This window comes from Acanthopagrus latus, chromosome 24 (assembly GCF_904848185.1).
Source record: "Acanthopagrus latus isolate v.2019 chromosome 24, fAcaLat1.1, whole genome shotgun sequence".
Lineage (NCBI taxonomy): Eukaryota > Metazoa > Chordata > Actinopteri > Spariformes > Sparidae > Acanthopagrus > Acanthopagrus latus.
In genome coordinates, this window is record NC_051062.1 from 3,580 (window position 1) to 15,364 (window position 11,785).

The following is an 11,785-nucleotide window of genomic DNA, read 5'->3' on the forward strand; positions in this document are numbered from 1 at the left end:
TCAAGCCAAAAATGCTTTCTCAGCTTAGATTTTGCTCAAAATGTATGAATTTGACCTAAACATGATGTGGAAACATGGTTTCACTTGTTTCATCACTCATTTCAGTCAGACGTGTTTTCTTGCCAAATCAAGCGATTTAGAGCGCTGGGAGCTTGTTTGACGGAGTTAGAGCAGATTCATCTGTATTCAAGCCAAAAATGCTTTCTCAGCTTAGATTTTGCTCAAAATGTATGAATTTGACGTATAAACATGATGTGGAAACATGGTTTCACTTGTTTCATCACTCATTTCAGTCAGACGTCTTTACTTGCCAAATCAAGCGTTTCAGGGCGCTGGGAGCTTGTTTTAGGGAGTTAGAGCAGATTCATCTGTATTCAAGCCAAAAATGCTTTCTCAGCTTAGATTTTGCTCAAAATGTATGAATTTGACCTAAACATGATGTGGAAACATGGTTTCACTTGTTTCATCATTGTTTTCATTAAGACGTGTTTTCTTGCCAAATCAAGCGATTTAGAGCGCTTAGGGAGTTAGAGAAGATTCATCTGTATTCAAGCCAAAAATGCTTTCTCAGCTTAGATTTTGCTCAAAATTTATGAATTTGACCTAAACATAATGTGGAAACATGGTTTCACTTGTTTCATCATTCATTTCATTCAGACGTCTTTTCTTGCCAAATCAAGCGATTTAAAACGCTGTGAGCTTGTTTGACGGAGTTAGAGCAGCTTCATCTGTATTCAAGCCAAAAACGCTTTCTCAGCTTAGATTTTGCTCAAAATGTATGGATTTGACCTCAACATAGTGTGGATACATGGTTTCACTTGTTTCAACATTGTTTTCATTAAGACGTGTTTTCTTGCCAAATCAAGCGATTTAGAGCGCTTAGGCAGTTAGAGAAGATTCATCTGTATTCAAGCCAAAAATGCTTTCTCAGCTTAGATTTTCCTCAAAATGTATGAATTTGACCTAAACATGGGTTGGAAACATGGTTTCACTTGTTTCATCATTCATTTCAGTCAGACGTCTTTTCTTGCCAAATCAAGCGATTTCGAGCGCTGGGAGATTGTTTGACGGAGTTAGAGCAGCTTCATCTGTATTCAAGCCAAAAACGCTTTCTCAGCTTAGTTGTTGCTCAAAATGTATGAATTTGACCTCAACATAGTGTGGAAAGAAGGTTTCACTTGTTTCATCATTCATTTCAGTCAGACGTCTTTTCTTGCCAAATCAAGCGATTTATAGCGCTTAGGGAGTTAGAGAAGATTCATCTGTATTCAAGCCAAAAATGCTTTCTCAGCTTAGATTTTGCTCAAAATGTATGAATTTGACCTCAACATAGTGTGGAAAGAAGGTTTCACTTGTTTCATCATTCATTTCAGTCAGACGTCTTTTCCTGCCAAATCAAGCGATTTAAAGCGCTGGGAGGTTGTTTGACGGAGTTAGAGCAGCTTCATCTGTATTCAAGCCAAAAACGCTTTCTCAGCTTAGTTGTTGCTCAAAATGTATGAATTTGACCTCAACATAGTGTGGAAAGAAGGTTTCACTTGTTTCATCATTCATTTCAGTCAGACGTCTTTTCCTGCCAAATCAAGCGATTTAAAGCGCTGGGAGGTTGTTTGACGGAGTTAGAGCAGCTTCATCTGTATTCAAGCCAAAAACGCTTTCTCAGCTTAGATTTTGTTCAAAATGTATGAATTTGACCTCAACATAGTGTGGATACATGGTTTCACTTGTTTCAACATTGTTTTCATTAAGACGTGTTTTCTTGCCAAATCAAGCGATTTAGAGCGCTTAGGGAGTTACAGAAGATTCATCTGTATTCAAGCCAAAAATGCTTTCTCAGCTTAGGTTTTGCTCAAAATTTATGAATTTGACCTCAACATAGTGTGGAAAGAAGGTTTCACTTGTTTCATCATTCATTCCAGTCAGACGTCTTTTCCTGCCAAATCAAGCGATTTAAAGCGCTGGGAGCTTGTTTGACGGAGTTAGAGCAGCTTCATCTGTATTCAAGCCAAAAACGCTTTCTCAGCTTAGATTTTGCTCAAAATGTATGAATTTGACCTCACCATAGTGTGGATGCATGGTTTCACTTGTTTCAACATTGTTTTCATTAAGACGTGTTTTCTTGCCAAATCAAGCGATTTAGAGCGCTTAGGGAGTTAGAGCAGATTCATCTGTATTCAAGCCAAAAATGCTTTCTCAGCTTATATTTTGCTCAAAATGTATGAATTTGACCTCAACATAGTGTGGAAAGAAGGTTTCACTTGTTTTATCATTCATTTCAGTCAGACGTCTTTTCCTGCCAAATCAAGCGATTTAAAGCGCTGGGAGCTTGTTTGACGGAGTTAGAGCAGCTTCATTTGTATTCAAGCCGAAAACGCTTTCTCAGCTTAGATTTTGCTCAAAATGTATGAATTTGACCTCAACATAGTGTGGAAAGAAGGTTTCACTTGTTTCATCATTCATTTCAGTCAGACGTCTTTTCTTGCCAAATCAAGCGATTTAGAGCGCTTAGGGAGTTAGAGAAGATTCATCTGTATTCAAGCCAAAAATGCTTTCTCAGCTTAGATTTTGCTCAAAATGTATGAACTTGACCTCAACATAGTGTGGATACATGGTTTCACTTGTTTCAACATTGTTTTCATTAAGACGTGTTTTCTTGCCAAATCAAGCGATTTAGAGCGCTGGGAGCTTTTTTTAGGGAGTTAGAGCAGATTCATATGTATTCAAGCCAAAAATGCTTTCTCAGCTTAGATTTTGCTCAAAATGTATGAATTTGACCTAAACATAGTGTGGAAACATGGTTTCACTTGTTTCATCACTCATTTCAGTTAGACGTCTTCACTTGCCAAATCAAGCGTTTCAGGGCGCTGGGAGCTTGTTTTAGGCAGTTAGAGCAGATTCATCTGTATTCAAGCCAAAAAATGCTTTCACACCTTAGATTTTGCTCAAAATGTATGAATTTGACCTAAACATAGTGTGGATACATGTTTTCACTTGTTTCATCATTCATTTCAGTCAGACGTGTTTTCTTGCCAAATCAAGCGATTTAGAGCGCTGGGAGCTTGTTTGACGGAGTTAGAGCAGATTCATCTGTATTCTAGCCAAAAATGCTTTCTCAGCAGAGATTTTCCTCAAAATGTATGAATTTGACCAAAACATAGGGTGGAAACATGGTTTCACTTGTTTCATCATTCATTTCAGTCAGACGTCTTTTCTTGCCAAATCAAGCGATTTAACGCGCTGGGAGCTTGTTTGACGGAGTTAGAGCAGCTTCATCTGTATTCAAGCCAAAAACGCTTTCTCAGCTTAGATTTTGCTCAAAATGTATGAATTTGACCTCAACATAGTGTGGAAAGAAGGTTTCACTTGTTTCATCATTCATTTCAGTCAGACGTCTTTTCTTGCCAAATCAAGCGATTTAAAGCGCTTAGGGAGTTAGAGCAGATTCATCTGTATTCAAGCCAAAAATGCTTTCTCAGCATAGATTTTGCTCAAAATGTATGAATTTGACCTAAACATAGTGTGGAAACATGGTTTCACTTGTTTCATCATTCATTTCAGTCAGACGTCTTTTCTTGCCAAATCAAGCGATTTCGAGCGCTGGGAGCTTGTTTGACGGAGTTAGAGCAGATTCATCTGTATTCAAGCCAAAAATGCTTTCTCAGCTTAGATTTTCCTCAAAATGTATGAATTTGACCTCAACATAGTGTGGATACATGGTTTCACTTGTTTCAACATTGTTTTCATTAAGACGTGTTTTCTTGCCAAATCAAGCGATTTAGAGCGCTGGGAGCTTGTTTGACGGAGTTAGAGCAGATTCATCTGTATTCAAGCCAAAAATGCTTTCTCAGCTTAGATTTTGCTCAAAATGTATGAATTTGACCTCAACATAGTGTGGAAAGAAGGTTTCACTTGTTTCATCATTCATTTCAGTCAGACGTCTTTTCTTGCCAAATCAAGCGATTTAAAGCGCTGGGAGCTTGTTTGACGGAGTTAGAGCAGCTTCATCTGTATTCAAGCCAAAAATGCTTTCTCAGCTTAGATTTTGCTCAAAATGTATGAATTTGACCTCAACATAGTGTGGATACATGGTTTCACTTGTTTCAACATTGTTTTCATTAAGACGTGTTTTCTTGCCAAATCAAGCGATTTAGAGCGCTTAGGGAGTTAGAGCAGATTCATCTGTATTCAAGCCAAAAATGTTTTAAAATAAATTATTTCAAAATTTTCAGATTATGAGTGTGAACTAATCAAAAGTGATTAATAATTAAATCGGTGTCTAAAAACATCAACCTTTAGCTTCAGCTTGCTGTAAGCGATAGGTCAGCAGCTTTAAAGCTCGGTGATTGGATGCTTTAATCGCAGTGCACCTTGGGAGTCGTAGTAAACGTGATTCATGTCGGGACTCTGGAACATCCTTAACTGACTCTTGCCAGACCCAGGTAAGTTGTCATGAACTCTCCTAATCAATATAATGTCGACAAAAATACAAGCATAACAAAAATGAAATATCTCGTTAAGAGCACTTTGTTAAAGAGAGAGAGAGTGAGAAACTTCAGGAGAACATCCTCTGTAACATTTTGCCTTTTGCAACGTGTGTTCATTTGAAAGCTTTTTGCTTGGCTAGCTAGCTTACTAACGTACAGTATTAACAATGTAGTAGTTGCTAAAAATGGCTTCATCTGAAGGGCCAGAACTGTTTAAGTACAATTGCACTAGTTAGCTGCATCTCCTATAGAAACAAAAGGCACTGATAATGTTAAGATACACACTAAAACAATAACTCTCAAAGTCTTCAAATTGACACGTTAATGACAAGTTCCCATGCTACAAAATAGACATTTCATTCAAAACTTTATTAGTATTGTTATATTTGCCATTGCATATTAAGCTGATTTAAAAAAAAAAAAATGATTGCACTGTATGGCAGTCATTCCAGTTAGTCTACAGTATACATAATCTCAGCATCCAGTGATTGGTTACTGATTTCCTGCTGCTTTTATTGTCTGTCTCAGCCCATTGCAGCATTACATGTGTATTTAGCAATAACTAACTGCTTAATAAAATATTCTCCAGATTTTTTTTTAAATAAGAAATCAGAGATAGGCCCATATTTAGAGTGTATGCAGCAAGCTACAGTAAAACGAATGTCATACTGAAGATTTAAACCAGTGGAAGTTTACACACTATGTCCAGTATTGACAACATATTACATCTTCTATCACTCAATTTGCAAAAGGACTATTATGCATGAATATACATGCACTGTAATCACCCGACAGCAAACATATCTGAGATAATCCCTCTATGTTGCACTTTTATTTGCAGAATGACAAAGCCCAAAACAAGGCCGTGCCCCTCCTGTCAGGTCCCAAATTCCCTTGTGAGGAAGACCTGTGTCCAGTGTGTGAGCACTCTTAAAATTAATGAAGAATTTCAAAAAAAAAAAAAGCAAAGCTGGAGGACAGTGAGTGGGCATCATCCGTCAAAAAAAACAGGAACTCCAGCAGGATCATCAAGTCGGCCCAGCTATCTGTGAGTCTTAATCACTATAGTTTAACAAGGGGTTTGGCTTCTCAGACATGGTGATCTTGTTTGTCAATCAATCTTGCTTTCAGTAAATGTTAAAACCACCATTATGGCTGTAACAAACCATGATTTTTATAAATAACCAATACACCTGTTACACTTTCACCTAATAACCTAATGTATGAAATATCTAAATATTGTGACGAAATGCACAAAGCTTAGTGGCTAACAGCTGAGCAAAAAGTAATTTAACATTTGCCAAATCAGTGAAGTTGAAGCTCTTGAGTTGGTGCTGATTAGCCTCGCTTGTACATGCCTAAACTCCTGTTATGCTAATTTGTCAAGCCAAGGTGTAACTGTGTATATTTTTCTCCACTGTAATCCTTGCAGGTTTTAAAACTAAATGCCCTTGGACACTCACTGCCCCCTTTTATTTACTGGGCATCAGGGCCGCAATGGGGAGATCTACGGGGACATGTTCCACCACATCTCCCAAACTGATGGGGTTGTCCAGGACATCATCAAAAAAATGAAAAAACTTTATGAGCACCTCCTGAAAAGTAAGATCATCCTTGCATAGTGTATTGTTCATGGGCTCTGTGTCACTACATTTTGATGTAACATGTAAATATGTTCCATCTAACCCATTGCAGCATTGACAACTCAGTTAAGTTTATTTACACATGGCAGCTTTATTTTATGGAGCCTTATTAGAGAATACAACCTCTGCTGTAGCCTGGAACCAAGGCTGTCATGTTATCAATGTGGACACCAAAATAGTGATATGAGCATACCACATTAATGGAAGTGCTATTAATAATTATAGGTCACCTGGTACTCTAATGCCAAGGACACACAGGATACCTAAGCAGCGCATGTGCTTAGTGTTATGGCTTGTTTTTCATTTTGGCGTCAAACAGGTCAGAGCAGTGACACTGTCGACATGAGCAGTGCAAGTTATGCACGTGTCAAACATGACTGCTGTTGTGCTTCATCACGAGATTTGTATTCTTGTCTATTTTACTCTGACACGCACGCGGTTCTCTGCAAAAATAGACCTGGAAATGACCTATAGACAATCATATCAAAATCATACCAGCGTGTCACTACAGATTTAATGTCTGTATCTGCAGAATTTATGACACAGACATGACGAGAACACACAACAGGGGAAGGACCAGATTTTTACATTATCTATTTTCTTTTCTCTCCTCCCTCTCTCACTGCAGCTCTGTCGCTCTTTCAACATGTGTAAGGTAAAATCACATAATCATATTTATTGATAATTTATTTTTTATTGATGATTTATTTATTGATAATTATCAATTATCAATAAATATACCTGACATTTTTCGATACTCAATAGTACTGAAGCAGTTCGGTCAGTACCATAAAACAGACACAGCAGCACAGCAAGGCCACCCACATGCACTGCTCAAGCAGCCTGTGTCCTTGGTTTAAGGGTCAAGCACCATCTCTTCCTTACATTCAAATGTCAGATGGTTCGCATCACAGCAATGTGTAGTGAGTAATCTCAGTGTTGTCAAATGATATATCATTTTCTCTGAACATCAAACTAAGGATAGCATTGTCAGAAGAGAATTTCAGTATGTAGTTAGCTGGGTGTATGCATGCACTTACATTTGTGTACAAAATCTTCTTTAAAATGAGTACTTCCTCCAGGTTTCTTTTCAACATTTTATTTGCAATATTTGCAGAGTTGTTTGCTCCACAAGCAGCTGGGACACCGGCTGGTCCTGTGCCCCTGGTGGACAACTGTCCACCTGCCCCCCCTATGGACAACCAGTCCAGAGCACAAGCAGGACCAGAAGAGGAAGAAGAATTAGTTGTTCTTCACCTTCTACCTGTCATTTCCTCCTCTACTCAGCTTCTTCCTTCATCCCCCTTCTCCTCTCAGCCTCCTCCTCCTCCTTCCATCTCTCAGCCTCCTCCATCCTCCTTCTCCTCTCAGTCTCCTCCTCCTCCTTCCTTCTCTCAGCCTCCTCCATCTTCCTTCTCCTCTCAGCCTCCTTCTCCTCCTTCCATCTCTCAGCCTCCTCCATCCTCCTTCTCCTCTCAGTCTCCTCCTCCTCCTTCCATCTCTCAGCCTCCTCCATCCTCTTTCTCCTCTCAGTCTCCTCCTCCTCCTTCCTTCTCTGAGCCTCCTCCATCTTCCTTCTCCTCTCAGTCTCCTCCTCCATCTTCCTTTTCTCAGCCTCATCCTCCATCCCCCTCCTCCTCTCAGCCTCCTCCTCCATCCTCCTCTTCCTCTCAGCCTCCTCCTCCATCTTCCTTCTCCTCTCAGCCTCCTCTTCCATCTCCAGTCTCCTCTCTGTGTCCTGCCTCCTCTTCCAAAAACAGTAAAAGACTCAAACTGAAAGGTTAGATTTCTTCTATACTACAAACATGTATTCAAATTATAGGGTTGGGGGTATAGGGTTGCCACTTCAAAACACTTATGACTTCATGTGTTTTTGTTTATTTTAATCATTTTTTCTTTTTCTAGAATGCAGAAAACACAGGACCCAGAGGGTGTTCATGTATGAAAGCATTGTTGGCAAAAGAGTTTTAAATGTAAGTATGCTCTTTCTTCTTCTTGGATTTCTTGTAAATACGATGGAAAAACATTTAATGTTCAAAGTCTATTTATTGGTCATTCTACAACACAGGGTTGTATAAGGAAATGCAAAGTGTAGTCATTTTATGTTTCACAAGACAAAACAAATAATAGTCTAGTTTTGAGGATGGATTGAGAACTCTCCCAGTCTAATGAAAGAAGTTGCTCCATACTCTGGTGGTACAGCAGCGGATACTTCTGTATGTTCTTCGTGATGGCAGCAGTGTGAACAGACTGTGGTTGGGGTGGGTGCTGTCTTGAAGTATCCTTTGGGCTCTGTGCAGGCATCTCACTTCACTGATATTACTGATGCTCTGTAGATGGGTACCAGTGATGTTTTGGGAGGTTTTAATCACCTGCTGCAGAGCCTTCCTGTCCTGGGCCGTGCACAGACCACACTAATTTGTGATGCTTTCAGTCAGGATGCCCTCTATAGCTCCTCTGAATAAGATGACAATGATTTAGCTCTGAAATCTAGCCCGCTAAAGTTTTCTTGGAAAGTAGAACCTTTTCTGTGCTCTAATGTTTTTTAACCAGGGTGGTGATGTGTGATGACCATGACAGGTTCCGAGGAAACAAAACTGTTAACCTGCTCCTTCTCAGCTCCACCAATGTAGACAGGAGTGTGTCTTTTCCTCCTGCTTCCTAAAAGCCACAATCAGCTCCTTGGTTTTGCTGATGTTGAGCAGTAGATTGTTATTTGTGCATCACTCTGCAAGACTGTTGATATTCTGCTGATATGAAGTCACTGCTGTTTAAAATACAGCCAATAATGGTGGTGTCGTCCTCATACTTGACAATATAGTTCTTCTCAATGTCTTTGATTGAAGTCAAGGGTGTAGTGTATATGTATTCTACAGTATTTTGTGTCAAAACGTTGGAAAGGTTAGTGAAATGTCATTGTATCTTTGTAAATCAAAGTTAAAATTTTATTTTAATTTTATTGCAAGGTATTCAGTTATTTCACAGTACACATATCTTTAAGAACTATCTCTGTAAGAAATGCTTGTTTCTCTCATAATTAATTGTGTAATTTTTTTCAGATGCCATGCCTTTCAGGGAAAAGAAGAAGTCAAAGTGCGGTGGACACCATGCTCTAAGTGGTAAGTTCTTCCTACATTACTATAAACCTGTGTGTTGGAATGGAAACAGGATTTGTGCAGTGGTTGCCATACCATTTTAACTTCTCATATTTGCTGAGTAAGTGCTCACAAAGACTTTATTTGCTTTTCAGGAGTACTATAGCATGACATATTGATATGGAAGACATATTTAATAATGAACTTAAAAACATGAAATTTCTTACATGTCAGAAGCAAGGTCAACCTTTAACCATTTCCTGTTTATATGTGTTTTTTCTTTCATATCCTGGCAGTGGCAAGGAATGGGATGACACATGGGAACCAGCCCAACAGTATAGCTGCTCAAAATAAGTAACTGGTGTTTCCATAAGTTCTGTCCTGTTCTGTTCTGTGTACTTAAGTTTATTTACAAATGGCAACTTTATTTTATGGATGTATTTATTTTATTTTATTTCTACTTTATTTTTGTTTGTTCATATTTTTTCAGTTGAAAGACTTTTCTCAGTCATACACTGTGAATAACACACATGCACACACACGTGTCACATGTTTCAGATACAGTGGAGAAATTCAGAAATAAATTGTTCTTTGTGGTATGTTTGTTGTCTATTTATTGCATTTTTTTTAAATTTGTCAATACAGTTATTCCTTAAAATACAATTTAAGCTCTGACTGTTTAACCACACATAAAATGACTTCAGGGGGACATGTTATGACAATATGAAAATTCATTGTCATATTTAAACAGTAAGACAGGCAAATATATAAAGACAAGCAATAAAAGACAGTAGCCTATACATTTGCAACTGAAACAGAATCAGATTGGGATTGGGGAAAATTTTCATAGTTTTTTGGTTTCTTGATAATTGGTGTTCTAGCTTTATAACACAGTAATGTAGACGGCATTTGATACATATGCCTATGTATCACAATTCGCGCCGACATTGAACGCAACACCTAAAGCATTTCTAGAATATTTGTTTAAGCTTTGTACCTTAATCAGCGTATGTTTGCTCTTCTATGCCAAGGTCATCATATAAATGCATTGAAATAAATGTTTCGGCTGCATCAAATATTTAATATATTCTGTAAATCTATCTTTTTAGAACCCTAATTACGGCATCTTTTTTGACAAACCGGAAGAACTCATACTACGAAACTGACTGCGTGGCGTGGATCTAAAAATATATCCGAAATAAAACAACATCTCTCATTTCTCTTCCCATACACAATCTCCTTACAGTGTCATAGCTAATTCGGCTGTGCTACATATTCCATCAACTCCGCTGGTGTATCTTTTTAAAACCCTAATCACAAGACCTCTTTGCATATCGGAAAGACTACAAATTTGGTGGTGTTTTGTATCACGCTGCACGACGGGTCTAATGGGGATTGTAGTTTTCAGAAATATTGGTTTTCTATGGATTAAAAGATGTTAATACTGAATTGAGAGTACAGTCAGGGGTTTAAGGTGGTGGGAAACAAGTGTGTGATCCAAATTGTAATATCTAATTGTTAAAAAAAAGAAAAAAAATAATTTTCTTCTCATTTCACAGTGCCTCCATATGGTGACTCTACCCCTGTAGGTATAGTCACATACCAACACCCAGAGCTCTTTATAACAATTGCCCCCATGTATGTAGCACCTTCTGTAGCAAAATGACATGCATTCAAAAATTCACTGAGGTCAAGGTTCAAAGGTCAGCAGTTCAGGCCAGGAGCTACTTACAGTCTTCAGGCTGGCATTATGTTAATCTCCAGATTGAGACCTTTCCAACAGTGTATTTGGCTTAGTCCTACAACAAAGTTTTAATTTTGCAGTTTTATCCACACAGCCTTGGCCCAGGCTTACTTTCCACTGGCCCCTTTGGAGGCCCAACCTCAACAATGCAACTCCTACTACTATTACTATTATGTATCATAACCAAGGAAAATATGAACTATTTGAGGCTTTTGCAGTATAACGTGAACCTGTGCACACCTGTATCAGTCAAAAAAGGCAGCCGCTAAGGTGTTGGAAAGGTACTTTTTGAGGATGTTACTGGCATATGAAGCACACAAAGCATATGATGGCATTAAAAATGTTTTATTATCATAGCTTACATGTGTATGAAACATAACCAAGCAAAATATGGATTATTGAAGGCTTCTGCTACGTGCCATGAACCTGTGCACACCTGTATCAGTCAAAAAAGGCAGCCGCTAAGGTGTTGGAAAGGTACTTTTTGAGGATGTTACTGGCAAATGAAGCACACAAAGCATATGATGGCATTAAAAATGTTTTATTATCATAGCTTACATGTGTATGAAACATAACCAAGCAAAATATGGATTATTGAAGGCTTCTGCTACGTGCCATGAACCTGTGCACACCTGTATCAGTCAAAAAAGGCAGGCGCTAAGGTGTTGGAAAGGTACTTTTTGAGGATGTTACTGGCAAATGAAGTACACAAAGCATATGATGGCATTAAAAATGTTTTATTATCATAGCTTACATGTGTATGAAACATAACCAAGCAAAATATGGATTATTGAAGGCTTCTGCTACGTGCCATGAACC

General features: G+C 38.4%; 2 long non-coding RNA genes across 2 annotated transcripts; both read left to right on the forward strand.

Annotated features, from left to right (window-relative positions):
• The first annotated feature begins 4,251 nt into the window (after positions 1-4,251).
• Positions 4,252-7,524, forward strand: LOC119015527. Its single transcript, XR_005073377.1, has 4 exons — positions 4,252-4,439; positions 5,326-5,532; positions 5,917-6,086; positions 7,245-7,524. It is a non-coding gene; the product is annotated as an uncharacterized LOC119015527 (long non-coding RNA).
• Positions 7,525-7,846: 322 nt separating this feature from the next.
• Positions 7,847-9,821, forward strand: LOC119015552. Its single transcript, XR_005073387.1, has 4 exons — positions 7,847-7,907; positions 8,033-8,100; positions 9,187-9,246; positions 9,519-9,821. It is a non-coding gene; the product is annotated as an uncharacterized LOC119015552 (long non-coding RNA).
• Positions 9,822-11,785: the final 1,964 nt, after the last annotated feature.